General features: G+C 49.0%; 1 long non-coding RNA gene across 2 annotated transcripts in view; it reads right to left on the reverse strand.

Annotated features, from left to right (window-relative positions):
* Positions 1–1001: 1001 nt before the first annotated feature.
* The window catches only part of LOC125114831 (uncharacterized), a 56731-nt gene continuing 43275 nt past the window's right edge, over positions 1002–14457 (reverse strand). Inside the window, exons 3-4 of one of the 2 annotated variants that reach the window (XR_007131921.1) lie at positions 1908–1989; positions 1002–1733 (exon numbers count right to left, since the gene is read on the reverse strand). This is a non-coding gene — a long non-coding RNA (uncharacterized LOC125114831). Of the gene's footprint in view, positions 1734–1902; positions 1990–14457 lie in introns of both variants that reach the window. The other variant, XR_007131922.1, reaches the window with a different exon arrangement.

Here is a 14457-nt window from a genome sequence, read left to right on the forward strand (position 1 = left end):
CAGCAACAGCGTGATGATAAAGCTGGCCCCGTTCCTGGTGGCTTCCATCCTGCATGATGGGCACACTTTACCATACAGGCTGAACACTGGGTCTGCCTCTGGACCTTCCTGGTGGGGGTTGCTCATGCCCTTGTTTACACTTCACAACCCATGTTTCCACCCAGGTGCCACCTGGACAAGCAGACGGTGTCTCTGTGCAGAAGCAGGAATTCCCTCTGGTGTCACGTTGTTAATGGGCCCCTTGCGGAAGCTGTTCATAGACCAGAGGAGGAGGGGAACAAAACTGGTGGTGGGGCTGCGTGCTGCCAGGGTGGATACCATGGAGCTGCGGGCCATGGGAGGGAGTGGGTTATATCCCATGTAGGTCTGTGCCCAGATGAGGGGACATCGACAGTGGGGTCAGGCCCCAGGCAGGCAGATGTCCACATAGGCCAGGGCCCAGCTGTAGGGACAACCAGAGTGAGGTCAGGGCCCAGATGTGGGGATGTACAGAGTAAGGTCTGAGTCCAGATGGGGGACATTCACAGTGAGGTGAGGGCCCAGGTGGGGGGTGAGGGGTGATGCAGCTTCCCCTGACTCTCCACTCCAGGCCCTCTGCCTCATGGGCACCCCTCACCTTTACCTGGGCCCCCTCTCCACCATGTGATCCTCTCTTGGGAGGAGGACATCATGTGTGTTTGTCTAGACCCCCCAATAGGACACTGGAATGTCCTGAAGCTGCATTCTCCTCCCTAAGGTTGATCCATCATCAGAATGGGATGTCCAGGTTGTCACATCGATTTAAACCCACAGCAGTTACTCTCATTCCTTGATGGAATATTACTCAGCCATGAAAAGTAATGAAGTTCCAACACCTGCTTAAGAAGTGGATGAACCCTGAGGACATGGTGCTCAGTAAGAGAAGCCAGCCGCAAAAGTCACATTTTCTTTTTAGAAGAAAATTTTTGTTGCAGTTGATTTACAATGTTCTGCCATTTTTTACTGTACAGCAAAGTGAAAAATTCACATTTTCCCGATTCCATTTATTATGAGCCACTCAGAGCAGACAAATCCATTGAGACAGATGTAATCTGGTGTTTTTGGGGTGGGGGGGTGAGGACACTCAGAGTGATCAATGGGACAGGGTCTCCTCCAAGGGGATGAGGATGTGCTGGAACCAGATAGAGGTGGTGCTGGCACAACATTGGGAACATGCTAAATGCCCCCAAATTGTTCTCTTTAACACAAAACAATTGTTAACAATGAAAAACCCACACCAAGGTTTCTAGACTTCAAACACCCTGCCAGGCTGATTTGAAAACTGCATGTCCAGGATTGAAGCCAGGTTTCTCTGGGTCCAGCCTCCAAACAAGAAAAGGACCCTTAGACCCCGGAGAGCCAGTCAAACTCACTCATACTCTGGCCGCCTGACTGACAGGAATGGAATCAGATACGTGATGGCAAAAGTCCATGCCCTCACTGAATGGGGTCCCATTGGGCCGCAGTGTCAGGGCACCATGAAAACAAACCCAGGCTCTGGGCACCTCCTTGGGATTCCATGGGTCCCTTTCCAATCCCCTTCTGAGCCTGGAGATGCAAACAGGGAGATGCAGCAGGCTCGGCTGGTGCTCTGTCGCCCTCTGGAGGACATGTCCTCTAACAGCAACTCTCAGACCTTCCTCTGTGTCCCACAGCAAAAGTCTGGTGTGCACTGGCCCCGGACAATTGCCAGCATGATATTCTTCCTCCACTCCCTGTCAGGTGCACTGTCACAGTCAGCCAAGACCCTCACCCAACACACCACCCCCCCCACACCCTGAAATCCACTCCATTTTGTAAGTCATGAGAGCAGGCCCCACATCAACCAGCACCCTTCAGCCCTTGGATCCGGCGGGAAGCCAGGGATGACCCAGATTTACATACATTACCCAGTTTCTGGTAGATTCCATGCACCAGGAGACTCCTAGGGGAGGAAGAGACTCGGGTGTGAGGGAAGAAGTTTGAGGAGACCTGGAGAGAGAAAGAGCAGGGGCATGAGTGCAGCCTGCCCCCCAAAAGCACTGGGTTGACACAGTACACTCACAAGCAGAAGGCCAGCTTTCTAGAAGCTCAACTCTATGTGGACCAGCCTGATACGAGCAAACTGGATAACCAAAATTCATGCCAGGGAATTCTGGGTCCAGAGGTGGGCCTTCCATCAAGCAAAGGGGACTCAAATTTAAGACAGCCTGTCAAACTCTCTAGGCACTGGGCCACCGGACAGTGAGGGAATTTGCCTGAGATGTGATGGCATTACTCCATCCCCGCTTCTGAGAGGAGGGACATTGCCCAGAGACTTGGAAATGCCTTATAACCAGGCCCCAGCTCTGGGCACCACACTGGGCTTCCACCAACCTATCTCCAACATATATTTGAGACTTGCGTTGCAGCCACGGAGCTGTGGAGACTCAGGCGAGGGGAGGGGGAGTTTGTGCTGGTGCTCTGTCACCATCTAGTGGACATGCGCTCTAACAGCAATTCCCAGCCCTTCCTCTGCCTCCTCAGCAGAACCCTGCTCTGCTCTGGCCTGGCACGTCTTCCAGCAAGACTTTTTATTCCTCTCACTCTCTGTCTACTGAAATACATGACAAGTTGGTTATGACTATCTCAAAGTCATCAGGGCAATTACCCACAGGCATGACACAACCCCACTCCTTGAAATCAGCCACAAACACACCCCTATTGAAATCAAGTGAGCAGTCTTTGAATCAGTCAGCAACTATCAACCCTGGACCCTGCTTGAAATCAAGATCACCCAACCTTTTCCACATCGCCTGGATTTGGGTGGGTTCCTTGTCGCTGGATTCAGTGGAGGCTAACATGGGAGGGAAGGAGGGGGTTGTGGAGGAGATCCCTGGAGAGAAACGGCCCAGGGACCAGCACTGCACATCCCAAAACAACCGCCATTTGGATCGGCGGGTCATCTTCACAACCTGAGGTCCACTTTTCCAGAGGTCGAGCTGCACGCCATCGTGATTCTGGAAAACTGCACACCCAAGCCTCAAACCAGGTACCTGTGGACCCAGAGATCTGCCTCCAGACAGTCAGAGGGCCCTCAGAACCCAGGCCAGTCTGTCAAAGTCTCTAGCCTTTGGGCCAAGTGACCAGGAAGGAAGTACCATAGATGCGATGGCAGACTTATTTCCCCACTCTCAGAGGAGGCCAAATGGGCCGGAGGTTCAGGGGCACAAGGTACCAAAATGGAAGGCTCTGGGCACCTCCTTGGGGTGCCGGGGGCACATCGCCAACCTTGCGCCTGAGCCTGAGGTGACGTCTGTAAGCTCAGGGGAGGGGCTCTGCTGGTGCCCGGCGCCCAGCTGGTGATAATCTGCTCCAACAGCCACTCCCAGGCCTTCCCCAGCAGAATCCAGGTCTGCACGGGCCTGGGTAGTTTCCAGCCTGACTCCCTGACTCCTCTCCCTCGCAGTGCACTGAAATGCATGATGGGCAGGGGCAGGACTACCTCAGAGTCGGCCAGAGCACTCACCCCAACTGAGAACACCCCACTCCCCGAATCAGACACCCCACTTGGTAAGTCAACAGAGCCGGCTGGCCTCAGTCAGCGCCCCTCAGCCCTGCGCCCACCTTGAGATCCAGGATCCCAGGCTTTATACACCGCATCTGGATCAAGGTAGGTTCCTTGGCCCAGGGGTTCCCCCGAAGAGGAGCAGGCAGCTCAGGTGGAGTGGGAAGGAGGACGTAGACAGCTCTAGAGCGAAAGGGCACAGGGAGAGGCTGAGACCTGCCCCCAGTATACAACTGCATTGATATGCTGCATTCACAACAAAAAACCCAGGTTTCCAGAAACCAAATTTCACAGCATCCTGATTCCAAACCACTTCATGACACAAGACTGAAGCCAGGGATTTCTGGGTCCAGTGTTGTCCTCCAAACAAGCAAAGGGCGCTCAGGCCCCAGGGAGCCTGACAAACTCTCTAGACATTGGGCCACAGGATAGTCCAGAGATTGAGCCTGAGATGGGGTGGCAGAACCTTAATCCCTCTCTGAGCTGAGGCACACTGGGCCACAGTGTCCACTGAACCATGTACCCCAAGGAAAACATCTGAACGTATTGGGCCTCCACCAATCCCTTTCCACTCTGAATCTGAGCCTGTCCATGCAGCCATGGAGCTGCGCAGGGGACGTGGGTGGGTGCGGCAGGAACTCTGCTCTCACTCTGGCGCCATCTGCTGGGCAGGGGCCCTAACACCAGATCTCAGCCCTTCCTCCGACTCCCGCAGAAGAACCCTGCTCTGCACGCGCCTGGAGCACTTGCAAGGGAGATTTTCTTTCTGTCTTTCTTCCTTTTCATCTTTTCTAGGGCCGCACCTGTGGCATATGGAGGTTCCCAGGCTAGGGGTCTAATCGGAGCTGTAGCCACTGGCCTACACCAGAGCCACAGCAACGCGGGATCCGAGCCGCATCTGCGACCTCCACCACAGCTCATGGCAACGCCAGATCCTTAACCCACTGAGCGCCTCACTCAGGGATCAAAACCACAAACTCGGGGTTCCTATTTGGATTTGTTAACCGCTGAGCCACAACGGGAACTCCGAAGTGAGATTTTCTGACTCCACTTCCACTCAGCACACTCAAATGCGTGATATGCAGGGCATGGCTCACTCACAGTCGGCCAGGCCACTCAACCCCCCTGACGTTACCTCACTCCCTGAAACCAGCAGCCCTGCTATTTGTGTCAGGGCAGCAGGCTTTCGATTGGCAGCCTTCCTCCCTGGGATTCTGCTTGGAATCCTAAAAACCCAGCTGTGATTCACCTTCATGGATTTAGACAGCTGCCTTCAAATGTGTGTCCTGCAGAGGCTGAAGCAGCTCAGGCAGGTGCAGAGGGAAGATGGAGGTTGTGCAACTCTCTGGAGAGAAAAACCCAGCCATGGGTACAGCCCACCCCCAAAAGACCACCACAGGTGCACCCTGCGTCCGTGACCAGAAGCCAAACTCCCCACCAGGGTTATTCTAAAGGGCTGCATGTCTAACATTCAAGCCAGGTGTTTCTGGGTCCAGAATTGCCTCCAAACGAGCAAAGGACACCCAGACCCCAGGCAGCCCGTCCATTTCTCTCATGTTGTGGTCACCTCACCAGACTGGAATTCAATTAGACTTGTGGTGGCAGAACTCTGTCCCCTCAATGAGTTGAGGCCAATTGGGCACAAGGTGAGAAGTACCAACAACACAAATGCCAGGCTCCAGGAATCACCCTTGAAGATCCATGAGTGAAACTCCAATTCCTTCTGAGCCCGGAGATACCAACAAGCAGGTACATAGTGCTCTGCTCTGCTGCCCTCTGGTGGACACGTGCTCGAACAGCATCTCCCAGACCTTCCTCTGCCTCCCTCAGCAGAAGCCTGGTCTCCTCTGGCCGGGGGCGCTTGCCAGCAGGATGTCCTTGCTGGTCTCCCTTTGGCGCAGTGAAACACACTACAGGTTGGGGTATGACTACCTCACATTCTGGCAAGACACCCCCCCATGACATCACCACACAAACTGAAATCAGTGACCCCACTTATTAGACATGTAAGCAGGCTCTGAACAAATCAGCACTCTTAAGCCCTGGGAACCAGCATGAATCCAAGGACCACCAGCCTTCATTCACGTTATCTGGTTGCAAGTAGCTTCCTTGTAACCGGTGTCTGGCAGAGGATGAAGAATCTCAGGTGGAAGGGAAGAAAAAGTGTGAGGAAATCTCTAGAGAGAAAGAGCATGGGTATAAGCACAGCCTGTCCCCCCAAACAACTGGGATGCCACAGTGCTTTCACCACCATAAAGACATATTTTGGGAAGCTCAGCGTCACATGGACCAGCCTGATCCTAGCAAACTGTACGGGCAAAGAGCCAGCCAAGTGTTTCTGGGCCCAGAGTTGTGCCTCCAAACAATCAAAGGAGGAGTTCCCAGTGGCACAGTGGAAATGAGTCCAACTTATAACCATAAATTAGCAGATTCATTCCTTGGCCTTGCTCAGCGGGTTAAAGATCTGGTATTGCTGCAAGCTGTGGTGTAGGTCGCAGACATATTTTGGATCCCATGTTGATGTGGCTGTGGTATAGGCCAGCAGCTCTAGCTCCAATTCGACCTCTAGCCTGGGCACTTACATATGCTGTGAGTGATGCCCTAAAAAGCAAAAGCAAACAGAGGAGACTCAGACTCAAGACAGCCGGTCAAATTCCCTAGCCATTGGGCCATGTGGGAATTGAACCTGACATGTGATGACAAAACTATGATGGCTCTTCTGAGATGAGACAAATTGCCCAGAGACTTGGAGGTGCCCAGTAACCCAGTACCAGCTCTGGGCCCCTCTTTTAGCTTCCCCAATCCAATCCAAATTTATATTTGAATCTGAAGGTCCAGCCAGGGAGGTTGCAGATGGGAATCTGCTGGTGCCCTAGTGCCATCTGTTGAGACATGGGCTCTAACAGCAGCTCCAAGCACTTCCTCTGCCTCCCTCAGTGGAACCCTGCTCTGCTCTGGCCTGCTGCTCCTGCCCGTGAAATTTCCTTCTCTCCCTCTCTGCCTCCTGAAATACGCATAGGTGGGGTTATGACGAGCTCAAAGTCACCAGGGCAATTACCCCCACACTGACCCAAACCCATGCCCTGACCTCAGACAAAATACACCACTTTTGAATTCTTGTGTGTAGAATTTGAATAAGGCAGCACCCTTCAGCCCTGGAACCAGCTTGCAACCAAGGATCACCCAGAATTTCTACGCATTACCTGGATTTGGCTGGGTTCTTTGTCACTGGGGTTGGCAGAGGAGGAAGAGGCTTAGGTGGGAGGGAATAATGAACTTGTGGAGGAGGAGACTGCTGGAGAGAATCGGCACAGGGAAGATCACTGACCATCCCAAAATAGACACAGGTCGTAAACGCTTGTACCCTTCACAACCAGAAGCTAAGGGTTCCAGAAGTCAAACGGCACCCCTGGCCGATTCTGGAAAACAGTCTCAAGCCATATATTTCTGGAGCAGCGTTCAGAAAAGAAGACGTCTGGCTCCCAACTCCTGCCTCTTGAGAAAAAACAAAACAAGCAAACTGACTCCGTTGAACCGTGAAGATTTTTAGCAACGTGATATGCGACCAGACATAATTACCTATGGTGTATGAATTTATTGATATAGTAACATTTTTATCAATTTTTTAATTTACCTGTTTATGTCCCTGCACCCATTTACGATATGCAGCTACTCTCGGCCCAGGAATTGAATTGATGCCACTGCTGTACATCCCCAGGCTTGTCCTTGAAACCCTCTCCCACCGGAGATGTTGTGTCGGGAGGGACTTTATGATTTGCCTTATTAACTCCTCAGCCGCTCTGGAGGAACATATATATGTACTCATTGACTTACTTATCAACAGAGCACATTCTTTTCCATATCTATTCAATTTACAAATTTATTTGGATGCCACCTACAGTATTGGGATGTTGTCTGGCAAGAGACTGATCTCAAAATACAGCTCCCAACACAACTACAGAACTGACAGAGGCTCTTAAGCCAGGCAGCAACATGTGAACTCTGTGAGAGCTTTCTTGATGATACCAATCAACCCTGCTTAATTCACCAGACCTCGTATAGGTCAGGCCTCCATACCCTGGTGCCGTATTGAAAAGAGAGGCTCATCTTGAAAGGCAAGAAGGAAAATTCACTTGGTCTTTTGCGTGAAAAAATCACAGGGATTAACACAGCTGCCCACACTAATGCCACTAAAGTCCCCTATTCACTCATCAACACAACCCCCTTTCTCCTTGTACTTAAACCCCGGATGGTCAGGGGCTTGAAAATGGCCAGCTCATGAGCCAACACAGATGCTGTTTGGGACTTGGTCCCTGTCTCTGGAGGAACACAAGGAATTCAAAAACCCAGTGAATGCTTCAAGCATTCTAAACACACTGCCACCCATGCATGCTGCCAATCCACCTCCAAATGCTGAAGGAACACCTGTGCCCTCTGCCTGACATGAGGCATCTTGGAGCAGAGTGCCCCGGGTGCACAGAAAACGCCAAAACTCTGGGTGCTTTCTGTGGCTTCCACCCAACACAATTTCAGCCCCACCACTGAGCCTGCCTCTGCAGCCTTGGAACTGAACCTGGGTCTAGAAAGTACTGTGGCATGGACATCTGCTCTGACAGAAACACCCATGTTTTCCTCCTATTTCTGGCTCAGCGACCCCCAGGGCTGCATTGGCCATGGGCAAAATGCTTGTTGGAGTTCTTCCAATTTCTTGAAATGCCAAGACGTGTCCTTTCCAGTGGGCTATTTTTCTCTCAAAAGCTTTCAGAGCCATGAGGCCAACTTATGCCATCCCTCTCTGTTCAAACACTCAGCTCCTGACCCATCATGGCATGACAGCCTTCTTCCCTTTTAATATATCTCGGAACTTATGTACTTATGAAGACAGCTGTGTAGGCAAGTAGTGATTTTTTTTCTTAATTTTCCATCAGAGATTTCTTCATTCACACAGTAAAATCTTGCTTCAATTCTTTTTTTTTCTCTTTCCCCCTTTCCCTCTTTCTTTCTAAATTTATTGACCCCACCTGAGGCGTGCATGAGTTGTTGGTCCACCAAAGTTGTTTAAGCAAAAGAAGTTACCAAACCCACCACAGTGACAAAGACGTACCTTTTACCAAGGGAGCAGGGAGGCATCTTGGTGAGAGCTTCCTTCACATCCATCAATAAGCCTGCCTTAACCCCCCGGACCAGGACTTAGATGAGGTCCTCACAGCAAGTGTGTAGGGAGAGCAAAAGAGGATCACATGGAGAGAAAAGGACCCGGTTTCAGGGGCCACGTGGGGAAAGCACGGGGTGGCACAGCTGCTCACCAAACCATCACCATCTGCAATCTTCCACACAACCCGCAGGCACGTTTTCTGGATCCCAAATCCCAGGTCAGGCTGGGGTTTCCAAAATACCACCTCAGCAACAGATTCCACACAACAGCAAAATAAAGCCAACAACCCCATGGAAAAATGGGCAAAACCTAGTTACGCATTTCCCTAGTCCAGATACTCAGAGGGCAGCAAGCGCTGTAAGAATGATCACCATCCCTCAGCAGTAGAAAGAAGCAAATAAAATGGATGCTGAGATGCCACCGCACATCCCGTGAGAATGGCCATCATTAGAAAGGCTACAGGAGTTCCCATCGTGGCGCAGTGGTTAACGAATCCGACTAGGAACCATGAGGTTGCAGGTTCGATCCCTGCCCTCGCTCAGTGGGTTAACGATCCGGCGTTGCCGTGAGCTGTGGTGTAGGTTGCAGACGCGGCTCGGATCCCACGTTGCTGTGGCTCTGGTGTAGGCCGGTGGCTACAGCTCCGATTCGACCCCTAGCCTGGGAACCTCCATATGCCGCGGGAGCGGCCCAAGAAATGGCGAAAAAGACAAAAAGACAAAAAAAAAAGGCTACAGTTAAGGAATTGTGAGCTGGGTGTGCCATAGAGCATGCCCTCCCACAGTGTAGGTGAGTATCTAAATTGGTACAACCACTGCGGTCCACTGAATTGAGTTAAATACAAAAAATAAATATAGAACAACCCATGACACAGCAATCCCATTCTCGGGCATACACCTGGAAAGTGTTCTTTTAAAAAGCTAAAGGCAGAGCTAGGCACATGCAGCACTATTCACAATAGCAAAATAAGGGAACAAACCCAGTGTCCATCGACAGATGATGGGATTAGGAGCAGGATGTACATGTACACAATGGAATACTACTCAGACATAAAGAAGAAAAAATGCCTTCCACAGCCTCATAGATGGAACTAGAAAACCCTCACACTAGGTGAAAGAAGTCCGAAAGTGATAGAAAAATACCAAAGGGAGTTCCCGTCGTGGCACAGTGGTTAACAAATCCAACTAGGAACCATGAGGTTGGATCCCTGGCCTTGCTCCGTGGATTAAGGGTCCGGCATTGCCGTGAGCTGTGGTGTAGGTTGCAGACGCGGCTCAGATCCCGCGTTGCTGTGGCTCTGGCGTAGGCTGGTGGCTACAGCTCCGATTCAACCCCTAGCCTGGGAACCTCCATATGCCGCGGGAGCGGCCCAAGAAATAGCAACAACAACAACAACAACAAAAGACAAAAAAATATATATATATATAATAAAATAAAATGACCAGCTCAGCATCACCAGAGAAGATGTCTATGTCCACACTCCTGCCTCTTAAGGAAAAAAGGAAAAAACAAAAAAACCTGGCAAAGAGAATTCATTGAACCTGTCAAGATCTCCTAGCAATGTGAAAAAGACCAGCTATAATTACTTAGTGTGCAGGAATATAATCCTGTATTAGCATTTTATTTACTAGTTTCACTTATCTAGTTATGTCCTGGGGCAATGTCTGGCATGCAGATACTGTCTGCCTAGGTACTTGGTCCACCGCACTTCTGCACAACAGCAGGATTGGGCTCTGTCCCCTGAGTTATAGTGTCAGCAATGCCTTTGGGATGGCCTCATCTATCAATTCACTGGTCTACTCTTTAGGAATGCAGATATGTACTGATTAAGGACTTTATCAACTGAGCTCATTCATTTCTATCTCTTTTAATTTATAAATTTATTTGTGTGCCACCTGTGATATTGGGGATGTTGTCTGGCCAGGGTTCAATCTCCCGATGCAGCTCTTAACACAACCACAGCACCAACAGAGAGGGAATCTTAAGCCAGGCAGCCAGAAGGGAACTCCCTGAGGGCGTCCTTGATGATACCAATCAACTCTTCTCAATTCATCAGACCTGGTTTCAGTCATGCCTCCACACCCTGGCGCTGTAGTGAAAGGTGAGGCTCATCTCAAAAGGCAAAAATGAAATTTCCCTAAGCCTCTTGAGTGAAAAAAGCACAAGGATTAGCCCAGCTGCCCATCTTAATGACACCAAAGCCCCTCATTCATTTGTGGGCACCAGCCTCTTCCTCAAACTACATAAACCCCCAATGGTCAGGGGCTGGAAAATGGCCCACTGATGATACAACACAGATGCCGTGTGTGTCTCAGTCCCTGCCTCTGGAGGAACACAAGTCATTCTGAAACCCAGTGAATGCTACAAGCATTCTAAAATCACTGCCACCCAACCAGACTGCCAGTCCACCTCCATATCCTGGAGGGACACCTGTGCCATTGGCAAGGGGGAGGGAGTGGGATGGAATGGGAATTTGGGGTTAATAGATGCAAACTATTGCCTTTGGAATGGATAGTCAATGAGAACCTGCTGCATAGCACTGGGAACTATATATGGTCACTTATAATGGAGCATGATAATGGGTCATCTTGTGTACAGCAGAAAATTGACACAACATTCTAAACCAGCTATAACGGAAAAAATAAAATTACTACAACTTTAAAAATAGAATGTGTATATACAGGTACAAATGTATCACGTTGCTCTTAAAGAGAAATTGAGAATAAATCAGCTCCAATGGAAATTTTAAAAATGATTTTAAAAAGCCCACAAAAATGACTGGCTCAGCATTCACCAGAGAAGACGCCTGGGTCCAGAATCACGCCTCTCTCAGAAAAAAACAAAAAACAATAAAACAAAACAATCAAACAAAAAAAAACAACAACAGGCAAACCATCTCCGTTGAACCTGCCAAGATTTCTTAGCAATGTGACATCCCAAAACAGAGAATTTCATAGGTTTATGATTAATTTCTACATTAACATTTTTCTTTTTATTTACCTATTTATGGTTCTGCACCCTTTTGTTGAATGCAGATACTGTCTGCCCAGGAACTGAAACCACACCACTGTAGTACAAACCTGGGCTCGTACTTTAAAAAAATCTGCCACCCAAGTTATAGGGTCAGGAGAGCCGTTAGGATTGCCTTAGCTACACTGTAGGAATGTGTATATGCTTCCTTTGACTTCTTTATAAATTGAGCACATTCCTTTCAGTATATGTATGCATTTATAAATATATTTGGGTGCCACATGTGATACTGGAATGTTGTCTGGCCAGAGTCTGATCACACATCAAAGGTTTGAGCACAGTGGCAGAGAGAGACTATTAAGCCAGGCAGCCACGAGGGAACACGCTGAGAGCATTCTTGATGATACCAATCAGCCCTGCTTACTTAATCAGACATGGTTTCAGTCAGGCCGCCTTAACCTGGCACTGTACTGAGAAGAGATGCTCATCTCCAAAGGCAAGAAGAACATTCCCCAGGCCTCTTGAAAGAAACAAGCACAGGGATTAGCACAGCTGCCCCCATGATGCCCCAGAAGCCATCATTCCTTCATCAGCACCAGCCTCTATCTTCACATACTTGAACCTCCAACCCTCAGGGGCTTTAAAATGGCCAGGCCACGATTCAACACAAATGATGTAAGGGTCTTGGCACCTACATCGGGAGGAACACAAAACACTTCAAAACCCAGTGAATTCTTCAAATATTCTAAAACCCCTGGCACCCCACCAGGCCCCAATCCACCTAAAAATGCTGAAGGGACACCTGTGTCCTTTGCCTGACATGAGACATATCAGAGCAGAGAGTCACAGGTGTTCAGAAAACAAAACCAAAATCAAGGTGCTGGATGTGGCTTCACACCATCAACCCCAAATCTGAGCTGCACCTGCAGGCCTGGAGCTGCATCGGGTCCAGAACTTACTCTGGGGCCCTCTGGTGGACATCTGCTCTAACAGCCACTGTCAGGTCGTCTTCCCCCATCAGGCTCAACAGCCCAAGGAGCTGCATTATTCATGGGCAATATGCTCCTTGGGTTTCCTTCCTCAGGTTTATGAAATATCAAGAAGTGACCTTCCAGCTGGGCTACTTCTCTCTCAAAGCATTCAGAGCCCTGTAGCAAACATATTACAGATGCTACTCACTTCAAACACCCAGCTCCAGACCCATCATGTCATGATATCCTACTTCCATTGTTACATATCCCTGCAATTATGTATTTATGAAGATAGGTTGTAGGTATGTCACAATTGATTTTGTTCTTTATTCTCCAACTGTGAATCCTTCATTCATAAAGTCTTGCTTTTTTCTTTCATTTTTCTCTTTCTCTCTTGACATATTTCTAACTTTATTGACTCCACCTTAAGCATGTGTGTGTTTTCTGCCAATCGATATTTTTCAAGACATAGAGGTTATCAAACCACTACAGAGAGAAAGATTGATCTTTTACCAAGGGATCCTTGAGGGATCTTGGTGAGAGATTTATTTATATAATTGAATCTACCAGCCTTAATTAACCTGACCTTGCTCTAGTTCAGGTATTTAAACCAAGTGAATGGAGAGAAGAGAAGAGCCTCACAATATAAAGAAAAGGATGGGAGTTCCCGTCGTGGCGCAGTGGTTAACGAATCCGACTAGGAACCATGAGGTTGCGGGTTCGGTCCCTGCCCTTGCTCAGTGGGTTAACGATCCGGCGTTGCCGTGAGCTGTGGTGTAGGTTGCAGACGCGGCTCGGATCCTGCATTGCTGTGGCTCTGGCGTAGGCCGGAGACTACAGCTCCGATTCAACCCCTAGCCTGGGAACCTCCATATGCCGCGGGAGCGGCCCAAGAAATAGCAACAACAACAACAATAACAAAAAAAAAAAAAGAAAAGAAAAGAAAAGGATGGATTTTCAGGAGACCACTTGAGAGAAAAAGCACAGGAATTAGCACAGTGACTAAGCAAAATATCACCATATTATCCCCTTTCATGCACAACCCGCAGGCACTTTATCTGAATACCAAAGCCCAGGTCAGGCTGGGGTATCAAAATTACCAGCTCAACAACTGATACCACCCAACAGAAAAACACCACCAAGATCCCAGTTGAAAAATGGGCAAAAGACCTGAATAGCTATTTCCCTAAACCAGTTAAACAGAGGGCAGCAAGCACCGGAAAAAAAAAAAATGATCACATCATTTATTAGGAGAGAAATGCAAACAAAATGACACTGAGGTACTAGGGCACCCCTCTTGAATGACCTTCATTAGGAAGTCTACAAATAAAAACCCCGGAGAGGATGTGGAGCTGAAGGCACCTTCTCACAGTGTGGGTGGTTACGTAAACTGCCACAACCACCACGGACACAGGATCGAGGCAGTCTGGAAAACCGACGTAAGAGGACCATATGACTCGGAAATCGGACTCTTGAGCATATATCCGGCAAATACTTTTTAAAAATCTTTAAATGCCCCGCTTTGTTCATGCAGCACTATTCACAATAGCAAGACTCTGAAACAACTCTATGTCCATGGACAGAATATTCGATTAGGAAGAGGATTTACATACACACAATGGAAATCTACTCAGCCATAAAATGGAGCAAAAAAATGTCATCCACAGCCACATAGGTTGAAAGAGGAACTCTCATAGTAAGTGAAATATGTCTGAAAGTGAAAGACATATACCATGGGATACCGATTCTATCTGGAATCTGACAAATGACACCCATGAAATTTTCTACAGAAAAGAAACTCGTGGACTGGAAAACTG

This window comes from Phacochoerus africanus, chromosome 14, assembly GCF_016906955.1.
Source record: "Phacochoerus africanus isolate WHEZ1 chromosome 14, ROS_Pafr_v1, whole genome shotgun sequence".
Lineage (NCBI taxonomy): Eukaryota > Metazoa > Chordata > Mammalia > Artiodactyla > Suidae > Phacochoerus > Phacochoerus africanus.